The sequence below is a fragment of the Sciurus vulgaris genome (genome assembly GCF_902686455.1).
Source record: "Sciurus vulgaris genome assembly, chromosome: 1".
In the NCBI taxonomy this organism is placed as follows: domain Eukaryota; kingdom Metazoa; phylum Chordata; class Mammalia; order Rodentia; family Sciuridae; genus Sciurus; species Sciurus vulgaris.
Genome location: NC_136461.1, coordinates 17,828,601 through 17,839,830, shown reverse-complemented (window position 1 = coordinate 17,839,830; position 11,230 = coordinate 17,828,601). Strand labels below are relative to the sequence as shown.

At 41.5% G+C, this 11,230-nt stretch overlaps 1 long non-coding RNA gene across 5 annotated transcripts; it reads left to right on the top strand.

Moving 5' to 3' along the window:
- The first annotated feature begins 38 nt into the window (after nt 1–38).
- Nucleotides 39–8,024, top strand: LOC306655966. Of its 5 annotated transcripts, none has more exons than XR_013762369.1 (4): nt 39–599; nt 1,358–1,385; nt 2,045–2,178; nt 7,952–8,024. It is a non-coding gene; the product is annotated as an uncharacterized lncRNA (long non-coding RNA). The 5 variants fall into 5 exon arrangements; XR_013762370.1 differs by lacking the exon at nt 7,952–8,024 and adding an exon at nt 5,568–5,803; XR_013762371.1 differs by lacking the exon at nt 7,952–8,024 and adding an exon at nt 4,316–5,803.
- The last annotated feature ends 3,206 nt before the right edge of the window (nt 8,025–11,230 follow it).

The window sequence follows — 11,230 nt, the reverse complement described above, 5'->3', positions numbered from 1 at the left end:
GTCCGGGGCGGGGCTTCCCAGTTCCGCGTGTAGGTTCCCTGAGCTCCTGCCGGGCTCCGGACCCTCTCGGAACCTGACCTTGGCGATTTGTTTTAGGGAAAGATATCTCAGCCTCGGCCCTACTCACATTGGGGTCGGATAATTCTGTTTATAGGTGGCTGCCCTGTGCTCACCTGTCGTCTACCCAATGTCTGCAAGCAGCTCCCTCAGTTGCACAACCAAAAATGTCTCCAGGCTTTGCCAAATATGCCCTCCTGGGAAAATCTTCCGGTTGAAAACCACTATTTAGGAGATATCCTGAATTTTCGGGAAGCAACAACCCTTTTAGAAGAGAGGAAGATAAGCCGGGAACAATGATGTCTTAGCCTTGTGAAGGACTGGTGCGCGGGCGCCCCTCTTGCAGAAGCTGTCAGTCCGGGTCCCACGTCTCCAATCAGTCGGTGTCCAGGAGTGGGAGGGAGGCGACCCGGGAAGACAAGCAGGTCAGGGTCTCTATCGAGAAGGCGCTACTGGTGGAATTAGACGCTGCGGGTTTTACCCGCAGAGCCCGACGTGATCCCTTGGCGCCCGTACCAAGAGGCGCTGCTGCTGTCCCGGAGGTATTACCAGAATCCTCGGTACAGATCCCGGAGCAGGTCCTCCTCCTGGAGAAGGTCGTAGTGTTAGAGCCTACGCGATCACGCAAGCGCGACGCTACTGCGACTTTGACCCAATAGTGTACTGAGAGGAACCCAAGAGATCGAGGGAGAGATCCAGGAAGGCATTATTTGTCATTAAGAGAGGCACGCAGCCCCGCGCGGTGGCGCATAGATGTAATCCCAGACTGGAGGCTGAAGCAGGAGGATCGCAAGTTCAAAGCCAGCCTCAGCAATTTAGCAAAGCCTTGTCTTAAAATAAAACATAGAAAGGGCCAGGGATGTAGCCCAGTGGTTAGGTGAACCCAGTGGTTAGGTACCCCTGGGTTCAATTCCAGGTACTTCCAGGTACAAAAAGGGACAGAGGAGGAGGACAGAGAGAGAGAGAGAGGCAGACACACAAGTTTGTGCTATTTACATGTGACCCAGGCTGCGGTTAGGCTAAGGTGGTTGTGTTGTTTCTTTTCTGGTGATGGTGCTGGGGATCTAACTCACCTAAGCACGCACTCTTCTGCTGAACTGCCCCCAGTCCCAGCACTGAAGTTTTTTTTTTTTTTTTTTTTTTTTTGTAGATGGACACCATACCTTCATTTTATTTATTCATTTTTCTGTGGTGCTGAGAATTGAACCCAGTGCCTCACACATACTAGGCAAGCGCTCTACAATGACAGCCCCTGCAGGCAGTTCTTAATGAGACCTTTTTTCTTTTTGTGGTGCTGGAGATTGAACCCAGGACCTCCTGCATGTGAGGTAAGCACTCTACCAACAGAGCTATATCCCCAGCCTTTAATGAAACACTTTTAATGTCTATTAATGATTAACATTAGTTTACCAGCTCTTAGCAATATTTCTGTTCATTCATTCATTATTTTTTCAGTGCTGGGGATCCAACCCAGGGCTTTGTGCATAGTAAGCAACTGTTCTATCACCGAGCTACCTGCCCAATCACTTATTAGCAATTTTTTTTTATAAGGAGATACTGGGGATTAAACCCAGGGGCACTTTACCACTGAGCCACATCCCCAGCCCTTTTTATATTTTATTCTGAGACAGGGTCTCCCTAAATTGCTTAGAGCCTTGCCAAGTTGCTAAGACTAACCTGGAACTTGTGACACTCCTTCCCAGAGTTGCTGGAACTACAGGTGTGTACCACCACACCCTGCTCTTAACAGCATTTTAAAACCTTAACTAAAACTAATAATAAGCTACCTGACCATAAGAGGAAAGGTCTGACTTAACTCTCTTATTCTGTCGCTACCCTTTTTTTAACTTTACCTTTACATGATTGTCAAGAAATTTATACACGAGTGAACATTATATATTGCTATTATAACAAAAGACATGCTTTGTCATTCTTAGTTCTTGGGGGATATGTGTAGAATTAATGAGTATTTGTTTGTCTTTTGTAGACTGAATGGAGCTATTGGAAATAGCAAAAACAAGTGCAGGGAAAACTTCAGAAACAACCAACCTTGACTTGCCAAGGAATCTCAGAACTAAAGAAATAAGCTGCGGAGCAGGTGTACCAAGTAATGATGCCAAGGTAAGTATTCTAGGACTATCCAAACAAAGCCTTTAGGACTACCGCCAGAGAGATGTGATTTACCATTTTAATTTGATTTATCTTAGATAAAGATAAAGATTATTGAAATATGATTTGCTAAAGTCAGAATAGCAGACCTGAAAATAGTAGGCAGGCAGTCACCCACGAAAATTGGAGTGTAAGGGATTTTATATTTTTGGTGAGCAGCCATTCTGGATTGTCTGGGATTGTTCCTGAAAGTTCCACATTTCAGAAAACCACTTTTGGGTGTAGAAAGTCATGGTTTTCAGCTGAGCATGGAAGTTTGGAAGGGGTGATATAAAATCTACTTGGTGGCCCAAAAAGGCACTGAAATGATAAAAATACTGTTTTCAGTGGTAAATGAATATGGTAGTGGTCTGTCTTTTGCTGAATGCTGTGATGATGGCTCTTCCAGTCTCTCAGAGCAACTTAAGTTCTAGTCAGTGTTAACCATCCAGTTAACTGTTGTGCTTTGTCTGGAGATAGCTATTGCTAATTTAATTTTTAACTTTGAGATAGTGTCATGAATACAACACCAGGGCCAGCATAACCCAGACATTACCAAACGGGAAGCCTAAACAGCTACGTTATTTTAATAACTGGTGAAGAACACATACAACTGGATTAGGGAGGTAAACTACTCAACTGGAGCATTACTCAGGAGATAAAGGAAAGAATTTGGGGAGGCGATGATGCTTGCCTATAACCCAGCAACTCGAGAAGCTGAGGCAGGAAGATTGTGAGTTTGAGGTCAGCCTGGGCAACTTAATGAGGTTCTGTCTCAAAAACAAAAAATACTGGGGATGTAGTTCAGTGGTGAGCATCCTGAGTTCAATCCCCAGTATCCAAAAAAAAAAAAGAAAAGAAAAGAAAAAAAAAGAAAAGAAAAGAAAGAAAGGAAAAGAAAAAAATAGAATTTGGGTTTGGGCATGGTGGAAAAGAGGAATTAAAAGCACATATGGAACTGACTCTCCCAAGCCCAGGATGAGACATGAAAGTGCTTTTGAATCAATATAAAGTGTTTTTGTCTCCCCAAAATACCAACGTTCAGCTGAAAACAGCAGTCACTAAACTAGCTTGAGCATACCATATAAATAATCATTATCATATCATTCCCTTGATCACTTTATAAAGTTGCATTTCCTGACTCAGAGGTTGCAACTACAATGTCCTGTGGGCAAAGAAAAGATAACAGATATGTTGATACCTTACAGTGTAGAGCCGATTTGGTCAGATCTTCCTGTGATCATACTTTGTACAGCATATCAAGTGATGTGATGAGTGATGGCAATAAAATGTGTTCCCCCTAGCTCTTCGGTACTTTGATTTGAAAAATGGAGTCTCAAATGGTCTTCTTGATTTTTGTGAAGATTTTGATGAAACCTCAGAAAACATAAAAGATTACTGACATCTTGTCCAAATACAGACTAGACTTTGCTCACCTCTCTGTATATTCAGCAGAGAGTACACATGTAAATTTTGGCAAATTTCATTCCATCTATAAACTTTTTACCAAAGAAAATGAAAAGATCTTACTTGCTGAATGTCCTGTATGTCTTGCACACAAGACTGCTAAAAAGGGGTGTGATTTGCTTTTCCATGACATTGAAGCCGCCTTTTTTTTTTTTTTTTTTTTTTGACTGGGGATTGAACCCAGGGGCGCTTAACCACTGAGCCACATCCCTAGCAAAAAATAAATATATTTTTATTAGAGACAGAGTCTCACTGAATTACTTAGTGCCTTGCTAAGTTGCTGAGGCTGGCTTTCAACTAGTAATCTTCCTGCCTCAGCCTCCCTAGCGGCTGGGATTACAGGCATGCACCACCACCCCGGCAAGGCCTTCTTAATAAAAGTTTTTGGTTACTTTTCAGTTTTCTCAAAAGATGCAGAAACACTTAATGAGATTTTTTTACTTTGTAGAAAGAAGAGATAGATTCTTTAGATTTGTACCTATACAATGGCTGTCATTATTGCTGGTCATAGAAAAGATGTTAAAATGTTGGTCTGCTTATAATCCCATGTGAGAAAAGAAGAATGTCCATCTCTAATTTGGAAATATACTGAGGATGAGAAAAGGATTATACTACAACAGAAATTTATATGCTTTTTGTCCAGAACTACTTAATGACCTTTGAAGAAGCCATAAGAAGCCTAGAAAAGGGCAGACTGACTGCACCTGAATTATTTGGTATTTATCTTGTCCAGAGCAACTAAACTCTTGGGTCCAGAGAGGGCCGAAGGGGGATTGGAAAATAAAGATTCACAGACACAGATCTTGAAGATTAAGCTGGGATCAGGTGGAGCTTTGTCCTCTGATGGAGATGCAGATCTAGAGTTACTCCAGCAATATTTTTTTATACATGTCTCATTATCAGGTTAAAGATTATACAACCATTATTCTTTGTATTCAGGAACGTTACAGAAACTAGGATGTCTATGTAGCTTTTCCACAGTTGCAATCCACAGTTGCAAAGTGCAATGTTAGGAGCTTTGTGCAGCTCTCAAGGAAGTCCATTGTTTAAAGTTGCTGTAAGGTGGGCAGGAACCTGAGAAGGGGGGCTGGTGAAACATTGTGGTTGTCTAGCATAAGAATTCCTTCCTTCCCGGGAGCTGTGTGCCTAGATTAAGGTCAGAGCTGATAGGACTCTTGTACAGAGCCTCCTTATGCAGGGCAATGCCACAGCAGCTGAGCATCCTGTGCCCTTGCACGGGAACATTCCCAGGCACCAGGCTTGCAACAGCCATGAAATCATCAGAGACCCCCAATCTCAGTCACTGCTTTTCCATCCTCTGTCACTGCTCTCCACAGGTATTATGCGTAAGTTGCAACATGAACTCCTAACAATGAAAAAAATAACTCATTTTTTGGAAAAAAGACTGCTTTAGGATTCAAAACAATGTCACCAAAAGAGGGCAACCAAATTAAACAGACTTTTCCCATTGCTTTATTAGAATGATAACTTTTTTGGAATCCAATTTCAATTTTACAAGTTCAGATTACCTCTGTGCTTGGCTGGGCATGTGGCACATCCCTGTAATCTCAATGGCTCTGGAGGCTGAGGTAGGAGGATCCCAAGTTGAAGGCTAGCCTCATTAATTTAGTGAGACCCTAAACAATGTAGCAAGACGCTGTCTCAAAATAAAAACAAAGGGCTGGGGATGTGGCTCAGTGGTAAAGTGCCTCTGAATTCAATGTCCAAACCCCTCTGCTCAAAAAAAGAACAACAACAAAAAAGCAAATTACCTCTGTGCTTTAAAACCATTTTCCCTGAGGAGAGGTTTAACTTACATGACATTCAGTGGGCTTTAGAATGTTTAGAAATGATGAGCCTTTTAAACACAGATAGCCCTTATGATGCATTTACAGATGCCCAGAACCTGATTGACAAACAGGTGGTCTACCCAAACAAGCCTGTACATTAAAAAAATGGATGGACATTTTTGGAGAGCTAGGAACAAATTCCTACGTCTAAAAAGCTGCTGTTGCTAGTAAGCAAAATCCTAAGTATTCCATGCCCAGGTGTTTTTGCTGAGAGAATATTCCGATTGATGTCATCACAGTGGACTGACACCAGGAGTTCATGTAATGTGGGCTTGGCAAGAGCGAGCTACAGGTCAAGGAGAATTTCATATCTGACTGTGTTCAGTTTTACCATGACAGAAAAGAAAAGAAAGGTATCCTCAAGATTGCCGACGATTCAGAGAAGTATTACTGGAAAAGGAAACAATAGGAGTAAAAATTGCCTCAGCCAGGGATTGTGGCACAGGATAGTCCCAGCTGCTTGGGGGACTGAAGTCGGGGGATTGCCTGATCCCAGGAGTTTGGGGCCACCCTGGGCAATATAGTGAAACCTCATCTCAAAGGGAAAAAAAAAAATCTTTCAAAAAATATTCTATTAAGCTGGTGTGGTGGTACATATGGGTAATGCCAGTTAATCAGGATGCTGAGGCAGGAGGATTAAAGTTCAAGGCCAGCCTGTATATTTTAGTGAGACTGTATCTCAGAATAAAAAAATAAAAAGGGCTGGGGATGTGGCTCCGTGGTGGAGCACTTGCCTAGAATGTGTGAGGCCTGGGTTCCTTTCCAAGTAACACACACACACACACACACACACACACAATTCCATTAAATTATGAGACAAACATGGCATTGTACTTTTAAAATCTTACTTTTTTGCAATTTAAGAATATTGAGTAATATTACCTACAGAGGTTAAATATTCAATATGAATTTTAAAATGTAATTTTAAATGAATTTTTAAATGTTAATTTTAAAATGTATCAGGATAGAAATATGTAAAATTGTTCTATATTTCTTATATATTGTTTATTCCCATTAATTATTATTGTTTCTTTCAACTGGTTCTTTGGTGTAAAAAATCACATTTATGTAACTGAATGATAAATAATATAGCCTTTATGCTTTCAAGTAGACACCTTTCATGTTTTTGTATTAATAACAACAAACTCCTCTATAAGGACTGTATGTTGTATTGTGGCAGGTTTGTTGGGTTTTATCCTAGATTGTCTGCCTACAGTCAGGCCTTCTAAGCTTCTTAACTATGGCATTTTGATCTCTGGTTTAAGTGGATTCTCTTTGTAGCTTTTCCCCTCAGTACCAGTTATGCTGTGTGAAGAGAAGCATTACATAATTACTTTTGGCCGAGGGGATGAGGCAGACCTTATCCTCTGAACTGGGTCTGAACAGACAAACATTAGGAAGGACCTTCTAGAGAAAGAAACAGTTGTATCAGGGAAAGATACAGAATTGGGAGAGTGTTGACTTGTCAAAAGAAAAAGAAAAGGATTCATTTGACCTCAAAGGTCAGTTGCAATCAGTTCATATAGGGCTTTTTTTTTTCCGGGTGGGGGTGGGGGTGGGGGTGGTTTTAGGAATTGAACCCAGGGGCAGTTAACCACTGAGCCACATCCACAAGTCTTTTTTTTTTTTTTAATTTTGAGAAAGGGTCTCGCTAAGTTGCTGAGGCTGATTTGAACTTGCAATCCTCCTGCTTCAGCCCCTTGAGTCACTTGGATTACAGGCGTGTACAATGGCACCTGGACCATAAAGGGCTTTCTGAATGCCTAATGTGAATTGATAGGAAGTGGACCTGCCTTCAGATCCCCTGCCCAGGAGAGTGAGATGTCTGAGGGACCTTGAGATCACCTTGGCACCAGTTGCCTGGATGTGTTGAAGGAGGATTAGTGATGGGAAGACTTTTTTTTTTTTTTTTTTTAAGTTGTACATGGACACAGTGCCTTTAGTTAATTAATTAATTAGTTAATTAATTAATTTTTATTTATACATGGTGCTGAGGATCGAACCCAGTGCGTCACACATGCTAGGCAAACACTCTACCACTGAGCCACAACCCCAGCCCAGTGATGGGAAGACTTAAGGAACTTTATAACAATAAAGCAGGGTGTTTAAAAGAACTTTGACTTTGGGGGCTGGGGCTGGGCTCAGTGGTAGAGAGCACTTGCCTAGCATGTGTGAGGTACTGGGTTTGATTCTCAGCACCATGAATTAGTTAAAAAATAAAATAAAGGCCCATCAACAACTTAAAAAAAAAAATTGTGGACTTTGGAGGCAGCCAGACCTGGGTCCATATATCAGCTCTGCCACTTGGTTGCCTGACTTCAGCAAGTCACCCAATTCTTGTGATTTTTCACCCCTCCCCAATCCTAGGGATTGAACTGAGGACTTTTTGCATGTTAGGCAATTGCTCTACCACTGCGCTCCATTCCCAGCCCCAAGTTTCCAATTCCATACCCTGTGGACAGAAAAAAATTGAAGAAAAAGGACAGACTTCTAAAAAAATTATAAAATAGAGGTAACTCTAAAATTAACCATTTTAACTGTTTTTAAGTACATAGTTCTGTGGCATGAACATTATAACCATTTCCATGGATGTCAGTTACATTGTTTGGGGGTTTATGGCACAATTAAACAGTATAGAAAGTTCCCATATTAACCTCATCTCTCAGTTTTCCCTTATTATGAGTGTATTTCATTATTGTGGAATATCCATTACAATTAATGAACTAATGATGTGTATTTCTAACTGACGACCAGTTTATCCAGAGTCAGTTTTTCCCTACCGTCCTTTTCCTGTTCCAGGATCCCATCTGGAATCCCACATTTCAATTTCTCGTCAGGTCTCCTGAGTCTCCTCAGTCTCCTCGTGGCTGCGACAGTTTCTTACACTTGCCTCCTTTGGGATGGATGGGTTTGAGGAGTGCGAGCAGGAGTTTTGTAGGCATGGGTTACTGTTTGTGCAGGACATTTCATGATTACAATTTCTGATCAGTTAGGTTCCGAGTACCTGTTGGGCCTGCCTCCCAGCCACACCCACCCCATCCCAGCCCTGCCTGCTGGCCCTTTAGTGCAAGCTGGTACTGCAGTCCTCTCTGGGCTTCAGAACTCCCTCCTCTTTTTTTCTACACGACAACCACCGAGACTTGTAAAACATAAAACAGATCCCACAAATTCTGTTCTCTGAATGCTCAGTGGCTTCCCCTCGTGTAAATAAAATCCTATAAGATCCTTGTTGCTCTGGCTCCTTGTGGCCAGAGAGGAGCTGATCTGTCCCTTCTGCTGGTTCACAGGGCTCCGTCAATCATGTGGTTTCTTTGCTGATCTGACTGTGAAGGGCCCTCAGCTCCTTCTCTCCACCTGGACCTCTCTCCTCTACTCCTGGGTGTGGCTCCCTCCTTCACTTCATTCACATCTGCTCAGGGGCTGCCTCTGGGGATAAGCTTCCTGATGCCATCTTGCATGGCTGCCTCCTGTATAAGTTGTCCTCTTTCTCTTTACCTTCAATCTAATTCCAAGTATTTACTACTAATGTTACATTCTGTATCTGTTTGTTTATTTGTCTCTCATGAGAGCAGAGACTTCAGCCTATTTCCTTATTGCTATATCTTAGGCTCAAAGTTATCACTCAGTAAATACTTGTTAAAATAAGTAAACTAATGGATGAAATTTTTCTTTTTTATAAGTAAGTTGGATTATTAGGTACTGTGGTTCACCATCTATAATTTCTGAATTCTTACATGTCTTTTTATTTGGGGGGGGAGGGTACTGGGGATTGAACTTGGAGGTATTTTACCACTGGGCACCTATATCTCGAGCCCTTTTTATTTTTGATTTTGAGACAGGGCTTCACTAAGTTGCTAAGGCTGGCCTTGAACCTCTAATTCTCCTGCCTCAGCCTCCTTCCTGAGTTGCTGCGATTACAGGTATGTATTACCACGCCTGGCTCCTACATGTCTTTGAAGGCAGCAATTTTCTGAATTTCTAACAGTCTAGTCAGACTGTGAGTTAGTTAAGAAAAGGAGCTTTAGTACATGCATGTATATATTCCCAGAATCTAGAATAATTCCTAAAATACATTGAGTGCTGAAAAGATGTATCTATTATCATTAACTGTCAATGAAGGAAATAAGGATTCACATTTTCTTAAAGCAATACCATAGCAGAGGCAGTGGAACACTGAGGTTTATGCATAAGGACAATAATCACACATTAAAAGTATCTTCAGATTCATGTTGTTTGTTAATGACTATTGTCATGGACTGTCCCCTCCAAATGTATGTGTTGAAGCCCTAATTCCCAATGTGACTGTAGTGGGAAATAGGGCCTTTAAGTAAGCAACAGCTGAGCCAGGCACCAGCACCTGCCTGTAATCCCAGCAACTGGCAAGACTGAGGAAGGAAGATGGCAAGTTTGAAGCCAGTGGGTAATTTAGCAAGAACTTGTCTCAAAATTTAACACACACCCAGGCAAAGTAGTGCATGCCTATAATCCCAGTGACTCAGGAGACTGGGGCAAGTGGACCCCAAATTCAAGGCCAGCCTTGGCAATTTAGCAAGGCCTTGACTCAAAATTAAAAATAAAATAAGAAAAGGGCTGTGGATGTAGCTCAGTGGTAATGCTCTCCTGGGTTCAGTCTTCAGTACTGCCAAAAAAAAAAAAAACCAAGCAATAATTAAATGAGATCATAAGGGTGGGCCTTTAATCTCACAGGGCTAATGTCCTCATAAGAAGAAATCACTTACCAGGGGAATGAATGCACAGAAGAAACACTATGTGAGGACATAACAAGAAAGCAGGGACCCATAAGACAGGAAGAAAGGCTTCCTGTCACCCTGACCTTGGATTTACTGCCTCCAGAACTATGGAAATAGATTTCTGTTGTGTAAGCTCCTCGGTTTGTGGTATTTTGTTATAGCAACCCAAGCAGACCAATACAGTTAGTCAAGAGGCCAATGTGAGTGGAATCACTCTAGAATGTGAAGGACAGGAGGAGGATACACACATACCCCTTCCCTGTACGAGGGAAGCTTCAGATTCCTCTTGTGTTATGTGCTATATTGGAAAAAATCTATGAAATAAAATACTATATGTTTTATTTTTTATTTTTATTTTTGAGAAAAAGGAAAAAGGAGGTTTATTGCTTTGTTAGCAAAGGAGAAACACAGGGACTTCTCTCCCACAGGGTGTAATTCTTCCCATCAGCAGGAATCGGGGGGCGGGGGAGTGCTTTCAAAGAGGTGACTCAAAAGGCTACATTCCTCATGTTCTCTGTTGGAGTTGTCTACTATGTTCGTAATCAACACATTGGTTCTCTTTTATTCAAGTAGTGCTTTAATTTGAAAAAGTTGTGGAAAAATAGCTGGGCCTGGTGGCATGTGCCTATAATTCCAGCAACTTGTGAGGCTGAGGCAGGAGGATGGCAAGTTCAAGACCAGCCTGGACAACTTAGCCAGACCCTTTCTGGAAAAAGGAAAAAAAAGTTCTGAAAAAATAAATTCACAATCATATTTTAAATAAACAACCATACTTATGTAAGTATAAACTTGGTAGTTCTGTAGCTTTTTCATTTTTTATTTTAGTGTGCTCTCTTTCTTTTGTGGTAGTAAGGATTGAACCCAAGAATGCTCTGCCACTGAGCCACATCACTAGCCCTTTTAATTTTTTAAAAATATGGTTTTAGATGTTGATGGACTTTTATTTTATTCATTTAT